At 44.4% G+C, this 6,998-nt stretch overlaps 1 pseudogene; it reads right to left on the bottom strand.

The window, feature by feature from the left end:
- Positions 1-3,354: 3,354 nt before the first annotated feature.
- LOC132368818 (potassium-transporting ATPase alpha chain 2-like) lies at positions 3,355-6,780 on the bottom strand (annotated as a pseudogene).
- Positions 6,781-6,998: the final 218 nt, after the last annotated feature.

Below are 6,998 nucleotides of genomic sequence, written 5' to 3'. Positions count from 1 at the left end.
CTTCTTCCTTTCAAATTTACCTTCTCTTGGCACGTGCTTCACGCACACCCCAAATTCAGCATGCCCTTTTCTATGTCTGAACACCAAGTTTTTCTATGGTTCAAGTTCTTTCCCCAGAATATTCTAACCCTCTATGCAAATTAGTGCTGTAAATAAATTTTGGGCTTGGAGGAGTATACCTAACTTCAGATGTTTGCGATAGTTCAATTCTAATTTTGGCTAAAACCTTTCTTTCTTTTTTTTTTTTATTATAGTGAAGATGTTTTTGCCTCTAGCATCTTCTGTGTATTGTCCCCATTCTTCTCCTCTTCTGCTGAGCTGAGCAAATCTAATGCCTCTTCTGGTGACAGGGCTTCAGCTACTTGAAGACAATGATCAGGTTTTTCTGGACTCTTCTATCCAGGCTGGCTTAGCAAGAAGGCCATGTCTGTTGAGGAGTCTTCATCTGGAGCCCTGAACTAAGATGTGGACCCTGGATGAGAGAAGAAAATAGAAAAAAAGAGAGGGAGAGGTGGCTCATCAAAGGACAAGCAGAGGCACCCACACCAGCAGCCCCAGAAGAGGGACAGCCCTGGACCCACCTTTGCTTCCTATGCAGGAACAACCTGTCCTTGCCACGTCATTACTGAGCAAAAAATCTCCTTCCCATCAGAGAATCTGGAGTGAAATGATACTACCCCTGAAAGTTTTCCATGGAGTTACTGGCATGTTTTTGAATAAATTATTTTTACTTTTTGGCCCCAAAGTGAATTTAGCATCTCCTAGGAGTATCAGCTTAGGCTGGATTTGGGGTAGAGGCTTAGAAGGAGGAAAAGTCCTGGTTTTAATGGAAGAAACACCCCAGACACGTGGGGAAAAGACCCAAAAACTAAAACAGAGAGGCGTAGTGTACCCAGCCCTCCTCAAAGCACGTGGGAGTTGGCACTGTGTGTGCAATTCTGGTGCTCAATCAAGGTTGAAATATAACCCAAACGTTGGTGAGTCCAGGGGCCAACTCCCTACATTTCTGGAATGGTTTCACTGAGAATTAGAAATACATTTTATGGATCAGAATTCCTCTTAGTCTTTACCACCCAGGCTGCCTCTTCTGTCTTTATTGGACAAGACCGACCCCATTCTGAGCACAGCAATGTTGTCTGAGCACAGATGGAGACCCCCTTTCCTCTCTCTTCAAAATTCTTTGCTGGGGAGGGCCCTGTGTTTATTTGGAAGAAATATTTTGAGTCACTACGGGTGCAGGGTGACACACCCAAGGGTATGCTCAAGTAACAAAAGAAGCCTTCGGAACTCATGCGTGTAGGACAAGGAGGGGGATTTGTGTTGTTCCTGGGAGGGAAGAGAGGAGAGAGAAGAGTAGAAAGAAGTGAGAGAGAAGCCAGGATATGGAAGAGACCTGGAGGGTGATCCTGACTCCTGGAAGGTTTAATGTATAAGTAAGTTATTAAACTCACATTATGGACTTAGGGATGAGTAGACTAGAGAAGAGCTGAATCTTGTGCCTAAACTTGAGGGGTAGAGGCCAGAGACTGTGGCAGGGATGCAGGAACTATCAGTCTGAACCTGAGTTACATTTGTTTCTTTGTTTATTTCACCCATTGAACTTGAACTCCTTCCTCTGAGGGCTCCACCTTTGCATTTCCAGTGCCTAGCACACTGCCTGAAACATAAAAGGCCCTCAATCAATGTTGTTTAAAAGAAAGAAGGATGGAAAGATAGGAAGTAAAATCTTCTAATTTTGCAAGTAATAAAGAGTAAAAGATAATTGAGACTGTCTCAGAAACTTCAAAGTCCCAATATTGATTTCTTGTAAAGTCTTCTGATTCATTCAAAGGAAAACGGGATCTGTTAAACTTTTCTTAAAACATTGTCTCTTTTATCTTGACACTGTCTCTTCTTTTAAGTCTAGCGCAGATGCACCTGCTCCTTGAAGCCTCTTCTATGTCCCTAACTGGACATCATGGTACATGACCTAGAATCACGGAAAATTAAGATTGAGAAGGGACATTAGAAGTCACTTACAGGGACTTCCCTGGTGGCGCAGTGATTAAGAATCTGCCTACCAATGCAGGGGACACGGGTTCGAGCCCTGGTCTGGGAAGATTCCACATGCTGCGGAGCAACTAAGCCCATGTGCCACAACTACTGAGCCTGCGTTTTAGAGCCCGTGAGCCACAACTACTGAGCCCATGTGCCACAACTACTGAAGCCTGCATGCCTAGAGCCCGTGCTCTGCAACAAGAGAAGCCACTGCAATAAGAAGCCCACGCACCGTAACGAAGAGTAGCCCCTGCTCGCTGCAACTAGAGAAAGCCCACACACAGCAACGAAGACCCAATGCAGCCATAAATAAATTTAAAAAAAAGTTCACTATATATTAAAAAAAAAAAAAAGATGTCACTTACAGATAATCTTATTCCTGGACCTTTCTTATGTCACTTAATTCTTTCTATCTTAGTTTGTTTGTTTTCTAAAATGTCTTTTACTTTAAAATGAGGTCTCTCTGGGCCTGTCAACATAGATGCTGTTCCACACATGAATAAACCTAAGTTGAAAGCATGAAACATGATTGGCATAATGCTGTGCTGGAAAGTGCTTTGCAAATGTTTTATAAGAAATAGATATTATTATTTCAAACCAATATGGCTTCCTGGTGAATGAAAGACCCTTTTGTTCAGTACAGCCTCTTGAGTTAGGATATGCAAAGTGGACTTGGAGTTTGGATTTGGAGCAGGAATTGGAAGAAGTCCAACTGGCGTTCCAGTAGTAAGGGTGAAGGGCCGTCTGGGAGGGAGAAGAAGAGGTGAGGCAAAAATGGATGGACCAGTGAGATGCTGAGAGTTGGGGGTGAGGGGTGACATGGCAGGGAAAGCATCCTGTGGCAGCATCTGAGAGTCAAAGTGGGGCATGTCCATGTTCTCATGATGTAACCTTGCCCCCTTCTCCATTTCCTGCAAACCTTGAGTTGGATTTTTGAGCAAAGTGGCCAGTTTCCCCAGGAACTCACAGACATCTTGAGAAAGGCATTGATCTTCAACAGGATATAGAATAGAGGTATGAGAAATCCTACCTAGAGCTTAAGAGCAGGGAGACCCCAGCAGATATCTGGGTTACACAAGATTATTTAATATCTTGGAAATCTATGTATATACAAATAAGTGTTTCTTCTCTACAACATCACCTTGAAATTTACATATTTTAAAACCGGAGATAGAGATAGAGATAAAATTTATACATAAATAGTCAAATCTCAGCTGTAAAGTACAAAACATCACTTGAGTGCCTTTCATATAGTTTTTGCCTTTCTCTGGTATAAATCTGGATGATGTCATTATTACACAAGAGAAATGAAGATCATCACCAATGTGAAGTTGGGACACTTGGGCAAAAAGATGGTGTTAGTGACATATTATCCCAACAGGTTCCACAGTAAAGCCTGATAAAAAGTTTTCACACATCATTATACACCCAAAGCAGAAGATATGGATGTGGCATATCTACAAACCAATCCTGAGCCAGAAGCCTGGTGAAATCTAGGGCTGTGACACTTCCAGTGTCATAGGAGAGAATTACTGCTATGATAAGCTGTGAGGCAATCCCTACCCAGATGGCTTTATTTCTGGAAAGACCTTGTTGGAAGATGAAATTGCTCCAGGTCTTCTTCATGATCAGATATGCTATTTGGTAGTTCATGATGCCAGTGAGAGCAGTTGTGTAGCCTGCAGTTGTGTACATTCTAGGTATTTCCTCTGATACCTTGTCCATTCTTGTCCATAGCAATCGCCCCCGTCATTCATGCTGTTATTCCTCCATTGCTCCACAGGTTAATGAGAGTGCTGGGCCTAAATCTCCTCTGTGCATACATGGTGACACAGACAAGGAAAGCTCCTGGGCTTGCATGAGGCCAGTGTGTTGGCAGGACTACATGGCAAGTGACTTGTTCACCAATCTGTCCATTTTCTTATAGTGGGGTTTCTGGTTCAAAATGTCACTTTCAGCTTTCCCATAGGATAGAGCAATAAGGGAGTTAAGTCTGTGCCCAAATTGATGAAGAAGATAGTAATGATGCCAGTGATCAGGGCAAGCCTGACAATAGTGTAAATCAAAAAAAATGCAAAGCTTGGCAATGTTCTGGGTCAGAGTATAAGCAATAATCTTCTTTAGGTTGTCAAAGATTAGGCAGCCTTCCTCTACCCTGTGGTTAGAGATGCAAAGACATCACTGTCATCCAGTAAGACTGTGTGGCCTGCATTTTTGGATCCATTAGAACCTGCTACCCTCATGGCAATCCCAACATCTGCATTCTTTAGAACTGGAGAAGCGTTAACTCCATCCTCTGTCACAGGAATAAGTGCATCTGTCTCTGACAGCCCAGATCAATGATTGGCTTCTGCTGGAGGGATGTCTGAGCAAAGGCGGTTTCCAAGTACTTGGTTAAGAGCTCATCCAGGTGCTCTTGATTTATGTCCTTCAGCTCCATACTGGACATCACAGTGGCTTTACCCTATTTGTGTACTTGCTCCATAGCAGTGTTGAGGCTTTTTCAATGTCTTCCACCATCTGTCTCACTGTTGGCTGAAATGATACCTGGCAATAGTGTTGGCTGTGAAGGGATGATCACTTGTGACTATAACAACCTTGACCCCAGCACTCTGGTATTTGGTAAGTACCTCAGGCACAGTGGACCGAAGGGGATCAGTCCTTGACAAGAGCCCACAAATCAGAAACTGGAGGTGGGAAAGGTCATGGCATCTGTCAAATGAGTAGGCTTCTGGGAACTTGATTGCTGGCAGGAAGAGGTGATAGAAACCCAGAATGTGGCCACCCCAGACCCCCTAGCTCCATGTACATGGTGTGGAAGGCCTTAGCTGTGCCCTTGACCTGAGGCTGCGCTAGGACATCAATAATGATGGTGCTGCACTTCTCTAGGATCTTCTCGGGGGCCCCTTCATCATCGTGAGGCAGCTTCTGTCACTGGGGTCATCCACCTCATGTATGGGGGCTGAAATTTGTTGGTAGAATCACAAGGGATTCCAGGCACTTTGCAGTCTCATTTCCTAATTTCTATCACATCCCCCAAAATGACCTCTGAAAATGACCTCCAACCACAACTTTCTCCATGATGGTTTCTCGTGTCCTGGTTTGAACTCAACTTGGTTATACAGTGTTATTATCTTGAATAAGGAGGCCCAGATCCCAGAGCTTCAGGCAAGGAGTTGGATTTTCTGTTTATCACGTGTCAGCCACATAGATCTGATTGTCACACCACACATGGGTTCTGTTGTGAGTCTGAGGGTCGATCTTGTCAGAGCAAATGATAGAGGCAGAACTGAGGTCTACGCTGCTTCCAGGTTCATCTCCAGGCAGTTCTTGGCCACCTGTTTTTCTGTCATTAATGGAGTGACAGTGACAATCACCAGGAGGTCCTCAGGTGCATGGGCCACAGCGACACCAATGAGGAAGGTGGTGGAGTCCAGGACATACTTCATGGACACTGTGATAATAAAGAAAAGGATGCTGGTGAAGTGGCCACTTCTGCCACAATACAAACAAAATGCTCAATCTCAGTGGCAATGGCTGTCTTCCTATTGCCAATTCCTGAAGCCATTGAGGCAATCTGTCCAATGATTGTGCCATTGCCTGTGTTGGTGATTGTGCCAGTTGCCACACCTTTAAAATAAGTTGTAGAAGAGAAGTCAGTGTTCTTTGTTTCAAGGGGATTGCCATGAGTAAAGTCACGGGAACAGGACTGGGGCTCAGACCTCCTAGTGAGAGATAAATTATATATTTTAGCTCACTGAGAAGCCAACCACCTGATATCCCTAGGAATTTGGTCTCCACCCTTAATCTCCACCATGTTCCGGACCATCAGCTGCTCTTCAGGGATTGTACTCTCCCTTGCATCCCAGATGACAAAAACTTGGAAAGGAATAATTTACTGAATCTTTTTTTTTTTAAAACGTTGGGTTTATTTATTTATTTATTTATTTATTTATTTATTTATGGCTGTGTTGGGTCTTCGCTTCTGTGCGAGGGCTTTCTCTAGTTGTGGCAAGTGGGGGCCACTCTTCATCGCGGTGCGCGGGCCTCTCATTATCGCGGCCTCTCTTGTTGCGGAGCACAGGCTCCAGACACGCAGGCTCAGTAATTGTGGCTCACGGGCCTAGTTGCTCCGCGGCATGTGAGATCTTCCCAGACCAGGGCTCGAACCCGTGTCCCCTGCATTGGCAGTCAGATTCTCAATCGCTGCGCCACCAGGGAAGCCCCTACTGAATCTTAACATGATGTTGGTGCTTTTCACTTATTGGAAATAAGCAGATATCACCCCAACCAAAGCAAGCACAGAACCCAAATACACACTAAGGATGCACACTTATCATCGGAGTACTGAATTCCAAATGCAAGCCAGCATAAGACAGCTCCTGTACATAGAATGATGGAGAAGCCACACACCATCTACTGAGAAATTTGACAATACCTCATGTTTCTTTGAAAGGCCTGAGTGTATTGGGGCTGTCCTGAACCAAGAGCTCTTCAGCTCTCATGCTGGACAGCATTGTATCTCATTTGGACCATAGTTCTCTTCCAATTCCTTACTGCTCAATTTCTGATCATCTAGGTGAATTCTTTCTTGGGTTCCTCTTTCTAGTGATTCTTTATGAGTTCCTAGCAGTTGTACTTCAGGATCTGGTACTTCTCCTGGCCATCCCCACTGGGTGTTTTCTCTATGTCTTTAGTTCCACTGAGCTTCACAGAGTAAGTTTTTGGTGTTGTTTTGCCCATGATGCTGATGACATGGGTGCTTGTGGAATGAAGTTGGCCACAGAAGGGCACAGTTTCAGGGTGTGAGCCATACTAAGGGCCTGGAACTCAGGGGTCCAGCTGCAGTATTTTGAGGTGGGAGACCTGAAGGGCCAGTCTCAGACTGGACCCTGTGCTACTGAAGCCCAGTGGGTTCAGTGCCTGCTCATAGTTTTCTATCTTATTTTTGCTCATTTAAA

Source organism: Balaenoptera ricei, chromosome 7, assembly GCF_028023285.1.
Source record: "Balaenoptera ricei isolate mBalRic1 chromosome 7, mBalRic1.hap2, whole genome shotgun sequence".
Lineage (NCBI taxonomy): Eukaryota > Metazoa > Chordata > Mammalia > Artiodactyla > Balaenopteridae > Balaenoptera > Balaenoptera ricei.
Note: the sequence above shows the minus strand (reverse complement) of the source record. Positions and strands in the feature narration are given on the sequence as shown.